A 19,573-nucleotide genomic window follows, 5' to 3' on the forward strand; every position below is an offset into this window, starting at 1 on the left:
CTTCCATGTCCTGGCTATTGTAAATAGTGCTGCAATGAACACTGGGGTGCATGTATCTTTTCGAATTATGGTTTTCTCTGGATATATGCCAAGGAGTGGGATTGCTGGATCATATGGTAGCTCTACTTTTAGTTTTTTAAGGAACCTCCATACAGTTCTCCATAGTGGTTGTACTGGTTTACATTCCCACCAGCAGTGTAGGAGGGTTCCCTTTTCTCCACACCCTCTCCAGCATTTATCATTTGTAGAATTTTTTTGATGGTGGCCATTCTGACCGGTGTGAGTGATACCTCATTGTAGTTCTGATTTGCATTTCTCTAATAACTTGTGATGTTGAAGCATCTTTTCACGTGCTTTTTAACCATTTGTATGTTTTCTTTGGAGAAACGTCTATTGAGATCTTCTGCCCATTTTTTTGATTGGGTTGTTTGTTTTTTTGATATTGAGCTGCATGTGATGTTTGTATATTTTGGAGATTCATCCCTGTAGGTTGCTTTGCTTGCAAATATTTTCTCCTATTCTAATGGTTGTCTTATGGTTTCCTTTGCTGTGCAAAAGCTTTTAAGTTTAATTAGGTTTTTATTTTAATTTTTATTGAAGTATAGTTGATTTACAATGTTGTGTTAGTTTTACGTGTACAGCAAAGTGAATCAGTTATACATATACATATATCCATCTTTTTTAGATTCTTTTCCCATATAGGTCCTTACAGAGTATTGAGTAGAGTTCCCTGTGCTATACAGCTGGTCCTTTATGTAGTGTGAAGTACTGTATTTCACATTTGAAAGTTGCTAAAGAGAGTAAATCTTAAGTCTCAGCACAAGAAAAAACAATTGTATCTATGTGTGGTGATAGACATTAACTAGACATATTGTGGTGATCATTTTGCAATATATACATATTGAATATGTAATATTGAAACATTACGTTGTATACTTGAAACTAATATAAATGATATATGTCAATTATATCTCAATAAAATAAAGAAAAAAAGGCTGATGTGATTAAGTTTGATCTAGGGACTAGCAATACTGCTAGTATTGCTAGTACTGCTAGTATTGCAACACTAGGGTATCACCCTAGTGTTTGTTAGAAATGCAGAATCTCAGGCCTCATTGTAGATCTACTGAATCAGAATCTGCACTTTAATAAGACCCCCCAGGTAATTTGTATGCACATTAAAGTTTGAGAAGCAATGGATTAGGGGATTTGACGAAGGTGAACATTTTTGCAGTCGGGATATTGACAAATGATCCTGGGTGAATTATCAAGATCAAAGGTTAGCAATTTTTTTTCTGTAAAGAGTCAGGTAGTAAATATATTTGGCTTTGAGGGCCATAGATTCTCCATTACAACCACTCAACCTTGCCCTTGTAATTCAAAAGCAATCAGAGACAATACATAGGCAAATGAGTGTGGCTGTTGAGAATGGCTGTGTTCCAATAAAACTATTTACAAAAACAGGCAGTTGGGTGATTTGGTCCAAGGGCCTAGTTTGCTGACTACTGACCTAGATCGTAATAAAACTGTTAAGTCTTGGTGCCCATGTACAGTGTACTGTTGTTTTCCTCTTTCTGATTACTTACTATCTCTTGTACGTACTCCTGCCTCCCTCTCCCCCATTCTGAACACAGTGAAGAACTTGGCCAAGTGATGTCCTGTGGGATCCTAGAAGTGAGAAGGAGAAAACTGAAGTGTTAAAAAGCCAGAATCTCCCTGACACCTTTTTTTTTTTTCCTGAAAGACCAAGGTATGGGGCAGGCTTCACATCAGCTGGTTCTCTGGAGTTGTTTCCCTTTTATTTTCTCCTGGCCTCCAGTAAACTCATTTTGAGCTTTTCATCTGAGCCAAGAAAAATCAAGCAAAGATATTTTATCCTTGCTTAGACCAGGTTGAGCAACAGCTCCTTGATGGCAATGGCAGTGTTAATCAGAGAGGAGTTCAGAGGTAACAGGCTCGGGGCTTGCAGGGGTGGAGCGGGCAGAGAAATAATATTTATTGAGCATCTCTTCTCTAACAGTTTACATACATCCTTTGAACCCTTACAGTAAGTTCAATATTATGCTCCCAGGTTACAGATGGAAAAACTGAGACCAATATTGTATCAGACATTAATATAGCACTTACTATGTGCCAGGCACTGCTCTGCTTTACAAATATAAACACATTCAATCCTCACAAGTCTATGAGGTGGGAACTATTATTGCCTCCATGTTATAGGTGAGGAAGCTATGCTATGGAGAGAGGTTAAGTAACTTGCCAGAAGATACTCTACTAATAAAGATAGAACTGAGTTTTTAATCCAGGCAGGGCTGGGACCCAGGTCTGACTCCAAAGTCTTGTTTTTTCCCTCTCCAAGTTTGGGGTTTTACCTATTAAGTAATAACATTTCCTTATAAGTCCCTCACATGAGCTCATAGTTCCAGGGCTCACTATCAACATTCCTATTTTTCTCTACCACAAGATAGTCTTTACTAGTATAAGAGATGCTGTTGCCTGCTTTACAGGCACACGACATTCTGAAATACCTTCCTCAGTGATCTCTCCTAATCCTGAGTCTTGCTGTTTCATCTTTGTTTTCCTGTCTTTCTTGTTTTCTTCTTCTTTCACCCCAGAATATTGCTGAGAATATTGCCAGCATCTCAGTCACCAAGCTAGTGTTATCTTTTTCTTTTCATTGTGTTGTTGGACTAATCCAATTTCTCATTTTCCATTCTTCTTCTCCACTGGATTACTAGATAATAGTAATAAATAATATTTATCTAGATAAACAATCTAGATAGATTATTACAAGATCTTTCAGGGTCTCCCCTTAAAGGGTTTATCCCAATTTTTAGGGCCTAGATCAGGCACAGTGTGCTTGGCCCTTTGGTAGATAGTGGGTAATAAAAATGTGGAAGATAGCTCCTGCCTTTGATGTATTTACAGTTTAGTGTTTTCCACAGTGATGGGATGTGGTATTGTCTCCTGACCTAACAGTAACATTGCCCCCGTATTAGTATTTCTCATGTTTTTCAAATAGAAATTTAGTCCTCCTATACCATAACCTCTTGAATATACTTTCTTTCTCTAGTGTTTTCACTTTTCAATCTCTCCATCAGAACGGAATATGATTATTTTCCTCACATTTGTCTCTGCTATTAAACCCTCAGTGAAGGCAGAGTCATAACATTCTAGGACTTTCATGATGATAAGGGAGATAGTTTGAGATTTTAAGAAAATAGACAAGTGTTTCCTCCTGAACCTTCAAAAAAGCTTAACCTCCAGGCACTGTTGTAAGTATACAGATGAGAGGTGTGTAAGAGTAAAGACTGCTGGCCTTGGAATCCAGAGACCTGAATTATAGCCGTAGCTCAGCCACTAAAGTGAGAAGGGCTAACATTTACTGAGCACTTACTATATGCCTGTCACTTTTCTATTAACTTATGCTGTAAGGAGGAGGGTACTATTATTCTCATTTTACAGAAAAAGAAAGTGAGGCACAGAGCACTTAAGTAACGCTGCGAGACAAGGAATTGGTTTGACATAGGCAGTCTGGCTCCAAATTTGTGACTTAGCTACTATTCTCTATTACTTCCTGATAAAAAGAAGCTACCATTACTAACATATATGCAACAGGTTCTATACTGGTTTTCTGGAATCTTATCTAATCTTCACTAACAACTCTGAGGTATATACTATTTTTCACAAGGGAGAAAACTAAGGCTCGGAGAAAGATGCCGTTACTTGGCAGACTTAAGTTTTGAAACCAGCCTTGAGGCTCCAAAAGCTTCTCTAACCCTCGAGCCACTAATATCTTTGAAGCTGAGTTTTCCTATCTTTAAAATGAGGGTTGTGGAGTAGATGTCTCAGTTCTATGAGAAGGGTGTGAAGAAAAGACAGATGTCCGCAGATGGGTGTGAGACAAGGTGAAATAAAAGCAATCAAGCCATAGTAGCCCAGGGCCCAGCAAAACGGGGGTGGGTGCGGTTACAAATATGAGGAAGATTCCCGCCATGGAGGAGGCCCGGGGTGTTAGACCCAAGCGAGGCCTGTGGGCGAAAACGAGCCTAACATCCTGTCTCTGACCAGTCCGGGAGCTGCCGGCGCAGACCAGCGGCCGAAGGGGAGGAGATACCTGGGTTTTTGTCCGCGTCCCGGGAAAGCACCTCACCCACCCAAATCCTGCTCCACAGGACTCTCCATGAAAGCCAGAGAAGGAAGGGGCGCGGCTTCTCAGGCCGCGCCGCAGAGCGCCACGTCCCTCCTGGCTCACCCTCCTCGGGGCTCCTACGCGTTAGCTCTCCACACCGCCCGCCTCCAAGCCCTCCGGCGCGGCCTGGTCTCCGCCCTTGCCAATCGGCACCTTCCACTCTTCGGGTAGGACCAATTAGCGGCTGCTGGGGCCCGGGGCGGTCGCCATGGCAGCAAGGAGGCGGGAGCGCGCGGTGGGTAGAAGTACAGAGCAGAGCTGCCGGCTGGGGGCTGGAGGTGCAGGTCTGTGCGCTGCAAGCGTTCAGCAGGCGGAGCTTCGCGTGTGGAGACGCGGCTTCGTAAGGCCGGCGGTCTCGAGGTGGGTGAGGATCTGCACCGCGGGAGGCTGGGGTGGGTCCTGAGATAAAGCTCAGGTATTCGCCTACCCTGCCCCGGCAGTAAGGATGGTGGGAGCTCCACGGTTGGGCGGGCACGGTGGAGAGTGGCTTCCAGCTCGAGCTTGAGACGCAGGGTCTCTTTCTCCGTTCCACTCGCTGCCGGGCACTCGCTTTCTTTGCGGTCGATGAAAGTGGCAGGCTCCTGGCGAGGAGCAGGCGGGGGGTGAGTGCAGGTCCAAGTCCCAGTCTGGGCTCCAGCCCGGCCTTGGCAGGTTGATGGGCGAGGGAGGTGCCCCCTGGTGAGACTGATGCTCACCACCGGCTGAGGCGCAGGAGCTAAGATAGGCCGGTGAATCCTGCTCTTCTGCCGGTTCTGTTCAGCCGGCAACCGCTGACATTAGGGGAGGAGAAAGTTCGTGCCAGGTGTGGTATTGTTTTCCCTAAGTGACAAATCATTAGGTGTGAGATGATGGTACAGGGTTTGAGAAGGATGGTACTTCCTTGTTGCACCTGCTAAATAGTGACTGAGTAAAATGTGGTTATTGTTGTGGTTGGTGCTGGCAGTGGTTTTGGATGGCAATTATTTTATAATGTCAAGAAAGAAAATATGAACATAAACCATTGAACCATTACTCTCATTTCTGGGAGACAGAACCTCTTGAAAGTCTCAGTGTCCACTAAACTCCTAAATTGGATAATGTCCATTTACACAATTGAATAAGTAAGTGCTGCCGTCTCAGCCTTTTATTAAGGCTATTAAATTCATGAGTGAATATGAACACCAAACTATATATTACCTGGGTTAGAAAAGGGGGGAGGAGGGAGAAGGGAGGTTAAATGCAATTATATCTGATACTCAGTGTTGTCTGAAGGAGATTGTGGACTTTCCTTATAAGAACTGAAAGAATTGATGAGATATTTGCTTTAAGGAATTCATTAAAAGTAGTATGACTAGTGGTATAATAGATTTGGATCCATTAACTTATAGCTTCTTTTACAGCCTACTTAAATTACTTGTTTCTTAAGACCTTCCCTGGTAAATTCTGTTGAATAGTGTCAGCCAATATCCAGATTCTTGCATCTTGTTCCTCATAGATATTGCCTCGAGACTCATTCTGATTTAAGCCGAGTGTTCTTGTTTTACAAAACTTGAAAACCAAGTTCAACAAACGTTGAACAAACAGATGTTTCAACAATTCTTCCTCAGTTAGTAGAGTCAAAATTTTAAGAAAAAAATGGGAATTAGAATTAGAAATGAAATCTCAAATAATATCCCTCTTGTTATTAGGGTAAACATAGGAACTTCTGGGCTTCCCTGGTGGTGCAGTGGTTGAGAGTCCGCCTGCCGATGCAGGGGACGCGGGTTCGTGACCCGGTCTGGGAAGCTCCCATATGCCGCGGAGCGACTGGGCCCGTGAGCCATGGCTGCTGAGCCTGTGCGTCCGGAGCCTGTGCTCTACAACGGGAGAGGCCACGACAGTGAGAGGCCCGCATACAGCAAAAAAACAAACAAACAAAAAAACCCATAGGAACTTCTGTTTCTCATCTTGGTCTTTAAATTCTCCATGATCTGGTCCAGCTTTTCAAGATAAGTGAAAAATTCATTTGTCTCCTTGTGGTTACCTATGTTGTTCTCCTTCTATTCTAGTTTTACCTATTTTGCAAGGGTGAAGTCCATGTTGTGTTTACCTTTCTATGATCTCCCGAGGTACTTATTGTTCATACCACACATTTTGTATATACCCTTTCAGTATGCTTTTTGCCAAGTTGGTTTGTGCTCTGTAAATACCAGTTAAAATGAAATGCACAATTAAGGCAATAAGGGTACCTTTCAAAACACTAGTTATTGATTATGGGCACTAATATAGAGTATCAGTAACATGATCAATACCAGTGTCTTTTTATTTTGGGATATGTTATGTACCTCTATAGACATACCAAACTAATTTTGTGTTATTTAGAATAATATTTAAATGGCTTTCCACTTTCTAAGGACGCTTTAGATGACTGAAGTGTGCAAAATACCCTTTTAAGTACCGGGTAGCTGGAGGAATCAAGTGTAGGATTTCAAAATGTACTGAAAATAATTCTTAAAGTCAATAATCTGTTAAGTATTGTAATTGAGTTGACTATATTTGGCATGATAGATGATTAACTTTTTCTAAATAATTGAAGGTCTAGAAAGGGGAAATTGTTATTTTTATGTTTAATACATGCAATTAGTTTATAGGCTTTAAAAAACAGGCTCCTAACAATTTAAAATAATTTATTCAAGGAAAAGTGTTGATCACTTTAATGATTTTCAATCTAAAATTTTTAAAAGCCACCACAATATGGTAAAAAGTACACTTAATTAGAATTAAATGACCAGATTCCAATCCTGGCTCTGCCAAATGATCTTGGCCAACTCAGTTAACCTCCCTGTGCCTTATAACCTTTTATAAAAGTAGGGTCTGACCCGAACAACCTCTAAGATCATTTCTGGTCCCAGCATTCTCTGATTTTAAAAATTTAAAGCAGCCTAATGGAAAATGAGATAGCAGTTGCATGCTTGTATTTTTGGCAGTGTTTTGTTTGTTTGTTTTTTCTTTGTTGTTTTTGGCAGAGCTTCTTGACATACTGTATTTTAATTATTGAAGTACGGTATGTGTAAATAATGAAGACATTGTAATTTTAATAAATTTAAAATTCTTACTGTTGCTCATATGTTTATTGAGTATATGTATGAGCAACAGTATCTGCTTTTCAGAAGCCTTATCATCAAGGATACTGTAGGGGAGAGGGAGAGATAAATTAGGAGTTTGAGATTAACATATACACACTACTATATATAAAGTAAACAACAAGGACCTACTGTATAGCATAGGAAACTATATTCAATATCTTGTAATAACCTATAGTGGAAAAGAATCTGAAAAAGAATAAATATAAATATACATATAACTGAATCACTGCTGTATACCTGCAAGTAACACAATATTGTAAATTAACTATACTTCAATTAAAAGAATGGTTAATTTAAAAAAAAGAATACTGAAACTGTCTTTTAAGGTTGGAAAAAAAAGGCAATATACTGGTTTTCTTGATTGGTGTCCTTTTCTACAGATATGAGCAGCAGAGACACTAAGATCTATGCTGATATCTTGATACAGGGAAGGGTTGGAGTCCAGCTCAGCTGGTCATACATCTGATGTTTTATTTTTTTTAATTTTAGAAAGTTTCTTTTTTTATATATTTATTTTATTTTTAATTTTATTTATTTAGTTGTTTATTTTGGCTGCGTTGGGTCTTTGCTGCTGCTCGCAGGCTTTTCTCTAGTTGCGGCGAGCGGGGGCTACTGTTTGTTGAGGTGCGCGGGCTTCTCATTGCGGTGGCTTCTCTTGTTGCGGAGCACGGGCTGTAGACGCGTGGGCTTCAGTACTTGCAGCGTGCTGCGCTCAGTAGTTGTGGCTCGTGGGCTCTAGAGTGTAGGCTTAGTAGTTGTGGCGCATGGGCTTAGTTGCTGCATGGCATGTGGGATCTTCCCGGACTAGGGCTCAATCCTATGTCTCCTGCACTGGCAGGCGGATTCTTAACCACCGCGCCACCAGGGAAGCCCAGAAGCTCTGTTTTAATTCCAGGGAGGAAGAGATTGTGTTCTTCTTTTGTTGGATGTATTCTTTTCATTGGCCTACAGCTGCATCAGGACTTTGGCTATGGCAATGCTCAGAGGAGAGCTCTAACATGGCCTTTCAAAAAATGACATTTAAGGTTGTATGTCAAACTGGTTTATTGCTTTTTAAGTTCAATGACTTTGGGTGTTTACAGCACAGATTTAATTTAAATATATAGATATTAAATTTTCAAGACAGGAAGGGCATTACTGTTTATGGAGCGTTTACTATTGCCAGTACTGTGCTAGTTACATTGTATTCATTCTTATTTTCATCCAGTCAAAAACTTATGGAGAAGTATTAGTTCAATTTTATAGATAGGAAAATCGAGACTCAGAGAGTCAAATAGCTTGCCAGTAAATGAGAGTGTTTAGGATTAAATCTGCTGGGTTTTTTTATTTTTTTATTTTAATTTTTTTGCGGTACGCGGGCCTCTCACTGCTGTGGCCTCTCCCATTGCGGAGCACAGGCTCCGGACGCGCAGGCTCAGCGGCCATGGGTCACGGGCCCAGCTGCTCCGTGGCATGTGGGATCTTCCCAGACCGGGGCACAAACCCGTGTCCCCTGCATCGGCAGGCAGACTCTCAACCACTGCGCCACCAGGGAAGCTCTGCAGTTTATTTTTGACCATGCTGTGTTAATAAAAGTCATGTGCCTTTCCGACATATTACATGCATATGATTACTCTCCTGCTTAGATAATTTTATGTTAAATATAGTACCATGAAAAGAAATAAATCTGTGTTCTTAAAACTTGAAGATATTTTATTTCCTTATTTTCTTTACATACTGCTTAGGAATAATTATGTTCACTGGTGAGTTTGCACATGAGCTAACTGCCTTGTATTTTACAGTTAGGTAGTGGATTTCGAAAAAGATTTTGAGATGTTTTGCTTTATTACTGATCACTATGTCTGAGGCTGGGGCCAAGGTTAATTTTTAAAAGTGGTGCTAAGATTAAAAAGATTCCAGATAAAGATTTTAAGAAAAATTCCAGTTAAGGATTTAATGGGGAAACTTACCCTATATATTGAAGTCTCATTGCAGAGGAAAATAAGCTTTTAATTTGAACTTTTCTTAGTTATTTAAAAGAGGAGCAATATGGTAAAACCTGGGTACAATAAATGAGTATCTTTGCTTATTCTGGTCTTTGATTCTGTTTAGTTAATATGTTTCTTTCCCTTCCCCCACTGGAATATGATACAGTCTCATTCCACTTTATAGAAATTTGGCACCTTTCTTATCACAGGATTTGACAAATGTTTACACTGTCATGTGCCATTACCACTGTAATAAGGCTAAATTTATGTTTATTTTTAATTTTTTTTTTTTTTTTTACATATATTTAGAACCTGTTAAGAGTCAGTTCTTGCGAAAAAGCATTGAGCCAGGAGCCAGACCCACCTCTTCACTAACTGATCTTGTGCAAGTCATCTTACCTCTCTGGATCTCAGTTGCCTGATCTGTAAAAAGGAGATAAAAATTCTTTACCTGTTTGAAGGTAAGTGATCAGTTAAGAAAGCAAAAATGAAAACAGACTTAGTGGTGGCTTCAACATAAAATATTTATTTTCTCATGTAAAGTAATTCTTGAAGTAAGCAGCCTAGGATAGGTGTAGTAGCTTCATAAAGTCACCAGGGACCTAAACTTTTTCCAGTTCTTTGATCTGCTGTTCCTAAGATGTGGCCCTGGTCCTCGTAGTCCAAAATAGCTGCCAGAGCTCTAACTGTCAAAGCAGAGTTCCAGGCAGCAAGGCAAAGACAAAGAAGGATGCATCCTCTCCCTTTAAGGAGATTATCCTGAACCAAAGCTCAGGCTACCAGGGAAGCAGGGAAATGTAGCTGGATACATGGCTGCCCTGAATAAAATTGGGCTTTTGTTATTGAAGAGGAAGGGAAGATTTGGATATTGGCTGGGGAATAGAAGTATTTGCCACAATATGGATCTTTTTCTCTTTCATCTCTGATATCTGTAAGCTGTGATAACCACTCAAAGAAGCTTCAGTAGTTTGCCATGGCAGAGCTCTAGTCTGACCATTGTCTCTAGAAGGAAATAACTTTCATCTAATACACTGTTTTTCTTTTGTTATGTTTATCCCATGATTCATTATAGAAGGTTTTCTGTCTTGATTGGGTATTTGTTCTGGTTATTTAAAAAAAATTACCCATAAATGTTCAATAGTAGATGTTGGTTGTGTAGCTAACATTTATTGAGCCACTTGCTTTATGCAAAGTACTAAAAAGACAGAGATAAGTTATCCTAAGAGTATCACATAATAAGTCATCAGGAAGTAAATTTATGTTGAAAAGTGTAATCCACCTTAAGATACATTTAAATTCAATGTTGTCACGCAGTGAACATTTTTACCTTTCTTCTTGGTTAAAAGTTGTGGTTTTTTTTAAAACGGCTTAACTGTTAACCGTCTTGAAATTTCCTCTTACTTAACTACTAGCCCTTGCTTAACTTACTTAGGTATACCAATATTTTATTTCCTTCCAGACCTTTTTGGGTAAATATTATGTAAATATACCCTATACTTGTCACATGAAATGATTCAATTACCATTATATCTGTAAAGAAAGTGAATTGAAATAAAGTTTTGAGAAAAGGAAACTGAAATTTAGGAAATGGAAATTGGATGGGGGAAGAACCTAAAGATTCAGTGAATCTTTTAAGAATATTAGAAGGAATATAAGGAGCAAATTAAGACATTTAGCATTTTTAGTCACCTGACTGAAAACGTCTTATTTGCTGAATACTATTTTAATGCCTTAAAATTTTTTCAATTAACAGAAAGGATCATGCTGCATGTTGCTTTGTAAGCAGCTTTTTTCAAATTGCAATTGTTTACTTAATAGGCTGCCTTCCACACTAGATTGAAAACTCTGTGAGGGTAGGGACCATGTCTATCTCACTTACCTTTGTATCCAGCATAATGGCTGGAATATAGTGAGTACTTAGTAAATATTTGTTAAATTAATAAATAGCATACAACAGATTAAAGAAAACATACTTCAATTCAGTCTTAAATTTAAAAGGAATAGGAGTAAAAGAGGAGCGTTGGGGGAGGGAGAAAGAGATGGATGAGGGAGGAAGAAGAGAAACAAAAGGAAAGAGAGACAAACTAGTTTCAGTTTTTTGTACTCTTCACACTTCTCACCCGTGATCATGCTTTTTAATCACTTCCAGGGTTTTTCTCCTTACAAACAAGCAAAACAGGAAACTCTTGAGAAATGCACACACACATACACACCCCAAGTAAACTTAATCTGGATAATTACTGGTACGAATCAGTAGTTGAGAAATGTGCCTCTGTTTATGAATGGGAATTTTGATTTGGTGGAGACAGGGAAGGAGAGTTAAACTTATTTTTAGGACTTGGACATTTAGGGAAATTATTTTGTATCTACTGCATGTTAGGAGAGGCTTAAGAACTCTGCTTTTTTTTTTTTAAATTTTGGCTGTGCTGGGTCTCGTGGTGCACGGGCTTCTCTCTCTTTGTGGCGCACAGGGTTAGTTGCCCCACGGCATATGGGATCTTAGTTCCCCAACCAGGGATTGAATCTGTGTCCCCTGCATTGGAAGGCAGATTCTTAACCACTGGACCACCAGGGAAGTCCCAATAACTCTGCTTATTTTGTAATTTTTCTTGAGGCTCTAATGCCTTTGGGATCAGTGCTTTCCATGCTGTCTTTTTTTTTTAATTTATTTATTGGCTGTGTTGTGTCTTTGCTGTGCACGTGCTTTCTCTAGTTGCGGTGAGTGGGGGCTACTCTTCCTTGTGTTGCGCAGGTTTCTCATTGTGGTGGCTTTTCTTGTTGTGGAGCACGGGCTATAGGCACGCGGGCTTCAGTAGTTGTGGTGCATGGGTTCAGTAGTTGTGGCTCGCAGGCTCTAGAGCGCAGGCTCAGTAGTCATGCAGCAGGGGCTTAGTTGCTCTGCGGCATGTGGGATCTTCCCGGACCAGGGCTCGAACCCATGTCCCCTTCATTGGCAGGTGGATTCTTAACCACTGCACTACCAGGGAAATCCCTCCATGCTGTCTTGAGATCACTGCCTGATTTAGAATTTCACATTATCCTACTTCAGAGCGTTAATTTTCAGTCTATCCTGGTTTGGATCAGTCTGCTGTGTCAGCCAGCTAGTTTGGCCCAGTATTTCCTCTTTAGGACTCTGTTCTTATGGAAGAAGAGAGTGATAAAAGAAAGGAGAAGGCCATTCTTAACTAACCTGATAGTGGAAGAGAAGTAAATTAGTCTCCCTTTCTTTCCATTGCCTCTCCTTATCGTTCATCTCTCCTTCTTTTGTATGGACATTTGTATATTATTGGGTTAATGAAAATCTGTAAACCTATCTCTGACACATTTGACATTATCTTGGTATTTAAAGACATCTTTGTATTGTTACTTTTCTACCTAATGAGCTAGAAAAATTTTCCTTTCTTTTGTTATAACAGTTAACATTTATTGAGGGCTTATTAAGGAGTAAATGTTTTAATTAGCTATAGACTTCAGTAAGTTAATTGTCCTAATTATTCCTAGAATAAACAGTAAAAGATTAGAAACTAATAGAAGGGAAAAATGTATTTTAAAAATTCCTCATCAATCAAAAACAAAATTTTAAAAAACAGGCAGGAAAGGAGAGGAGATAAATATTAAAGGGGCAGGATAAATAGAAAGCCCAAAAGAAGATGGTGTTTCATCAACTCTAAGACTCCATTGATATTAAGACACTAGTTTATACTATATAGAACACATACTGCCAGTTAAATTATTACACTGTGCTTTATCACTTATAATTTCATTTTGTGTTTACCGAAAGTGCTTTTTAAGATTCATTTAAACATATAGATTTTTCTCACATCACTTTTGCAGATACATAAAGAAATCACAAGTTAAATAAATTGGTTAAGGTATTCCTAAGGCTTTTTCACATTCATAGTCTGAGTCTTTTGAAATGCTTTCTTGATTCACAATTGTGAATGTTTGTGTTTTCCCACACGACATTGTTCTCTCTACTATGAAGAGTGAGGGTAATTTTATTCTGGGAATTTCTTTAAGACCATTTGCCTGGAATTTTCTTCCAAGCCTCTGACATTCATTTTGCAAGCTTTGATGCCAGTGCTTTTCAAAAGATGACAATGGAAAGTTGTCAGATTCATCTTCTTTCCTCAACCTCTCCTTCAGTGGTTTATTGACTAAAATGTTGAGGGGTTATAGTTTGTCTAGACATGGCATCAGGAATAACATCAAGTTGTGATACCTTTCCAGCAACCTAGTCTTTTTTTTTTTTCTTTTTTTTGCGGTACGCAGGCCTCTCACCACTGTGGCCTCTCCCGTTGTGGAGCACAGGCTCTGGACGGGCAGGCTCAGTGGCCATGGCTTACGGGCCCAGCCGCTCCGCGGCATGTGGGATCCTCCCGGACCAGGGCACAAACCTGTGCCCCCTGCATCGGCAGGCGGACTCTCAACCACTGCATCACCAGGGAAGCCCCCAGATTATTTTTAAAACAATCCCAGGCATCATGTATGCAGCCTCAGAATGCATCAAGAACTAAACTCATACCCTTGGCAGACCACGAAAGGCTCTTGAACATTCAAACCAGATTTAGCTAGCCTTCCTTTAACTCAGCCATAATCCCTCTTTTACATACACAGTAACGTTTTTGGGAAATGCTTTTGTAGTTTAAAATTTAATATGGCAGCAACTTTTGGCCATAGGTGCTCATGCTAGTGTTTCAGTGATATGCTATTCCCTATGTAACCCATTCTCAGGATATCAATCTCTTTAGTACCTTTAGCATTTGCATATCATTTTGAGGCCTGTGAAGAACATCAGGATTTTTTCAGCATTTCCTATTGACTAAATTCAGCTTTGTTTCTTCGTCAGATTACGTGGAAATTATGCAGCTTCTGTTTAGTCTTGATAGGAAGTCTCTGACAAATTAACATTTGCCTTAACAATTCATGAATCCATCAAATCAGCCTCATGTTCTATAATTTATTTTTTATTTGTTGGAGGCATTGTCAGTTTCTACCGCCTTCATTTGCATTGTTTGGCTGCTCATAGATAATCTTGTTGCATCTCAAAATGTAAGGCAGCTTTGTCTATTTGTTGGTATCTTCCTGTCTAAAGTCAGGTGAAGCACTTAAATGTTCTTTTACAAGAAAATGTAAAGTTGCTGTTATTCCTTTAACATCAAATATTTGCTTCACTAATATCAGCTGCTTCATTTTTATGTTTACAAAATATTTTTTTTTTTGGCCGCGAGGCTTGCGGTATCTCATTCCCCGACCAGGGATTGAACCTGGGCCACGGCATTGAAAGCCCAGAATCCTAACCACTAGGCAACCGGGGAATTCCCCAGAATAGGTTTTCATTTCAATGCCAAATCACAATTTAATCCTTTTGAAGATATTTTAAATGGCAATTAAATTCAATTTCTGAAGTACCCAAAATGTAAAAACTCAGTCTCAAGTGATGGAAGTAGGAATAGCTATAATAAAGTTCATGCATGTGCAGGCAGTAAAGATTATGTTGCTATTGCCACTTAGTCAACCACATTTTAATATTCCATTAACTGAAAAACACTCTGATTTCTGAGATGTTAAACTGAGGAATTAAGTACAATGTCAGTAATTTGATTAAATATAAACAGAGAAAATACTCTAGTTGGAAAGATTATTAGGCTGAATTTTAAAAAAACGTATGAACTGCTATGTTTAAAATGGATAACCAACAAGGAACTACTGTATAGCACAGGGAACTCTGCTCAATGTTATGGGGCAGCCTGGATGGGAGGGGAGTTGGGGGAGAATGGATATACATGCATATGTATGGCGGAGTCCCTTTGCTGTGCACCTGAAACTATCACAACATTGTTAATCGGCTATACTGCAATATAAAATAAAAAGTTAAAAAAATAAAAATATGAGCTAGGAAGATTTCATCCTTACCAAGTGTACTTCAAAATAACCCTAAAAACCCAAAATATGACACATTTTTTATATATAACTGGTCTTTATCATACAAATAAAAGAAAATTTATTAGAGAATGGAAAAAATAAATAAAAAAGTGTGTGAGAATGTGTGTGTGTGTGTTTGTGTGTATCTACACACTAATCAAAAGAGAACTGATTATACTATATTACTGTCAGAATAGACCTTAAGGCAAATTGGGGTATAAAGGTCACTCAAATGTGAAAAAGATTAAACCCACCAGAAACCTAGAAAATCTTAAAATTTGTGTACATTTTTTTTTGCGATACGCGGGCCTCTCGCTGTTGTGGCCTCTCCCGTTGCGGAGCACAGGCTCCGGATGCGCAGGCTCAGCGGCCATGGCTCACGGGCCCGGCCACTACGTGGCATGTGGGATCTTCCCAGACCGGGGCACGAACCCGTGTCCCCTGCATCAGCAGGCAGACTCTCAACCACTGCGCCACCAGGGAAGCCCAAATTTGTGTACATTTTATAACATAGCCTCAAAATATTCAAATGAAAACGGACAGAATTATAAGGAAAAACAGATAAATCCAAAATTAAAGTGCAAGATTTTCACTTTTCTAGTATGATAGGACAAACAGACAAAAATCATTAAGAATGTAAAAATTGGATAATTATGAAAAGTTATAGAGCATGGCTAGTTCTAAAACCTCTATACTTTTGTAGGTAAATGATATTTGTAAATTGTATTTGTTCCTTTTTTAATGTTCGCATTTTATTTTATAAGCTCAGATTTTTTGCTCTATTTTTCATTACTTTAAAAAAAGTTGAAATATGATTCACATATCATAAAATTCACTCTTTTTAAAGTGTACAGTGTCTCACACTCTGTATGGGAAGTGTGAAACATTCCTGGCTTTACTTCATTCTTATTTTATCTAGATAGGAACTTTCTTTGGTAGTTGATTTTTGTATTCTTTGTATCCCAGCACCCAGATCTTCTATTTGATCTACCAAGGTAATTTTCATCTGGCTGAATAAGCAGTGTTTGGTTTAAAGACATTTATAAATTATATAATTTAATTTCTTACAATTGGTGTGAGTACAAACAATTTTAGTAGTATTTCTGATAATGTAACAGAAAAGATCTACACATTATTCAAAAGAATAAGCTGATAATAGAATCTAAGAGCTTAAAGAATACTGAAGTCTAGTTAAAGTCTCTTTAAAAAAATTCATTATTTAAAAAAATGAGGAAACAAGCAGGGAAAGTTAATTGACTGACCTATGATCACATAGCAAGTGAATGGTACAGCTGGAATTAGAATATAGACCTAAATTTAGTTTTGCCTTACCCTTCTTAGATGTAACACCTGACTTTCATTTCCTTGAGGATCCAAATTTACTTTTCAGATACGCATTCGCTTTGTCTCTCATAGTAGAAGAGGTTTGTGAATAATAGAGCTAAGGAGAGGCAGTATGTCCTCAAATGTTAGCATGCCTCAGAATCACCTATAGGGCTTGTTAAAACAGATTTTGCCCCCCTCTTCTCTTCCTCACCCTCCTCAAAGATTCTTTGATTTAGAAGATCTGGAGTAAGCCCTGATAATTTGCATTTCTAACAAATTCCCAGGTGGTGCAGATGCTGCTCGTTCAGGGACCACACTTTGAGAACCAGTGCTTAAAAGCAGACATACTCTTTGAAGTCAGTCACTCCCAGGTCCAAACTCTGGATCTACGATTTACTGCTGTGTGACCCAGATCAAGTTTTTTAACTGATATGTTTCAGATTCCTGTACTATAAAATGGGAATAATAATATTTATTTCACAGGGCCATTATAAGAGATAGATCAGTTAATATAATAAAAAAGTTTGGCATACTGCTTGCTACATAGTAGACACTCAATAGATGGTTTCTGTTGTTATTTATAATAAGCCTGGGACCCAGTGAAATGTTTATGAACCATAAATTCAGTCATTGTTTTAGAGTAGATGCCCAGAGACTTTCTGTCACTTTGAGATGCTGTCAGGACACAGACACATAGACACATTCATATATACAAACACAAACACATTCTTGCTTGACTCTCTTCGTATTTATGGTAGACTTGAAAGAAGAGTGAGAGAGCAGAAGTGACAAATTGGTAAAGAGATTCCACATCCAAGATTGGATTTATCTATAGATTATTTTTATTACTCTCAGCTTCTATTGTGTATTGAAGTAAAGGTGGACACTATAAAAAAAAGAGCATATTTCAAGGTATGTGACATAGCTGCCAGTTGCTAAGACAGAACTGCTTATTAATGTGTACGTGTGTTGTATGGTGGGAAAAGGAGAGCCTAAGGGACATCGGAGATGACACAGGTGGAGGGGAGAAGTCTGTATGAAAGATTCTTTTAATGTATATATTTTTTAATTTTATTTTTTTTTGGCTGTGTTGTGTCTTCATTGCTGCACAAGGGCTTTCTCTAGTGGCAGCGAGCAGGGGCTACTCTTCGTAGTGGTGCGCAGCCTTCTCATTGTGGTGGCTTCTCTTGTTGCTCTAGGCATGCTGGCTTCAGTAGTTGTGGCACACAGCCTCAGTAGTTGTGTCCCGCGGGCTCTAGAGCACAGGCTCAGTAGTTGTGGTGCACAGGCTCAGCTGCTCCGCAGCATGTGGGATCTTCCCAGATCAGGGATTGAACCTGTGTCCCCTGCATTGGCAGGCGGATTCTTAACCACTGCACCACCAGGGAAGTCCTGAAAGATTCTTTTGAACTCTGGATTGACCACATCAAGGGATAATCACAGTTCCTGATGGGGTCTGCAAAATGAGGTTATGGAGGTGTATCCCTGAGCTGACTTTCTCTGTGTACATTATTATAGAGAGACTATTCAAACCATTTTAGCAATTATTCATTTTCTAACTGTACAGGTACCATGTTAGGGGCTGCGGAGACTTAATTAAGCTCCAGAAGTGTGTGTAGAAGACATCAAAATTGACTTGAGCAGTTAAGTCATAACTTGGGCCTTTCAACCATGATTACACTTAAAACTTTTACGTTGTTTAATGGTCATTTGGTCAGCCTGTTTACAGTGGCATATGGGACTTGCAAAGATAAACAAAACTTTCAATTCAGAGTTTTTAAAAAAACAACTAACTTAATATTTTTAAATTAATTTTTTAAAAGGTAAAAGGTATAGATAATAAATACTTGAAAAGATGCTCAACATCATTAGCCAGTGAAATGCAAATCAAAATCATAGTGAGATACCGCTTCACACCCAGTAGGGTGGCTATAGTAAAAAAGATAGACAATAGCATGTGTTGGTTAGTATGTGGAAAAATTAGAATCCTCATATATTGCTGGTGGTAGTGGAAAAAGGTGCCGCTGCTATGGAAAACAGTTTGGCAGTTCCTCAAAAAATTAAACATGGAGTTATGGAATTAACCTAGCAATTCTACTCCTAGGTATACAACCTAAAGAATTCAAAATATGCTAACACAGTAACCTGAACACAAATGTTCATAGTAGCATTATTCATACTAGCCAAAAAAGTAGAACCCAAATGTCCATCAACTGATGAATTGATAAACAAAATGTGGAATATCCATACAATGGCAAATCTATTCAGCTGTAAAAAAGAATGAAGTGCTGGGACTTCCCTGGTGGCACAGCGATTAAGAATCTGCCTGCCAATGCAGGGACACGGGTTCGATCCCTGGTCCAGGAAGGTCCCACATGCCTCAAAGCAACTAAGCCCGTGTGCCACAACTACTGAGCCCACGCTCTAGAGCCCGCGAGCCACAACTACTGAGCTCATGCACCACAACTACTGAAGCTGGCACACCCTAGGGCCCACATGCTGCAACTACTGAGGCTGCATGCTACAATTACTGAAGCCCGCGAGCCTAGAGCCTGTGCTCTACAACAAGAGAAGCCACTGCAATGAGAAGCCTGCACACCCCAATGAAGAGTAGCCCTCGCTCCCCGCAACTAGAGAAAGCCTGCGCGCAGCAACGAGACCCAATGCAGCCAAGAAAAAAGAATGCAGTGCTGATTCGTGTTACAACATGGTTATACCTTGAAAACAATGCTAAATGAAAAAAGCTGGGTACAAAAGACCACATGTTTTATGATTTCATTTATATGAAATGTCCAGAATAGGCAAATCTATATAGACTGAAAGTAGATTAATGGTTGCCAGAGACTGAGAGAATAGGGGGAGTGGGGAGTGACTACTAATGGGTATGGGGTTTCTTTTTAGAGTGATGAAAATGTTCTAAAATTGGACAATGGTGATAATTGCACAGCCTTGTGAATATACTAAAAACCACTGAATTGTACAATTGAAAAGGGTAAGTTTTATAGCATGTGAATTGTATCTCAAAAGAGCAAAACTAAAACATGTACCTACAGTGGGCA

General features: G+C 39.3%; 1 protein-coding gene across 2 annotated transcripts in view; it reads left to right on the plus strand.

Moving 5' to 3' along the window:
• The first annotated feature begins 4,432 nt into the window (after positions 1–4,432).
• NUCB2 (nucleobindin 2) overlaps positions 4,433–19,573 on the plus strand; it is a 44,302-nt gene continuing 29,161 nt past the window's right edge. The window contains exons 1-2 of one of the 2 annotated variants that reach the window (XM_065881783.1): positions 4,433–4,552; positions 9,573–9,724. The gene's annotated coding sequence lies outside the window, so the exon portion shown is untranslated. Of the gene's footprint in view, positions 4,553–9,572; positions 9,725–19,573 lie in introns of those variants that run through there. The other variant, XM_065881781.1, reaches the window with a different exon arrangement.

The sequence above is a fragment of the Phocoena phocoena genome, chromosome 8, assembly GCF_963924675.1.
Source record: "Phocoena phocoena chromosome 8, mPhoPho1.1, whole genome shotgun sequence".
Lineage (NCBI taxonomy): Eukaryota > Metazoa > Chordata > Mammalia > Artiodactyla > Phocoenidae > Phocoena > Phocoena phocoena.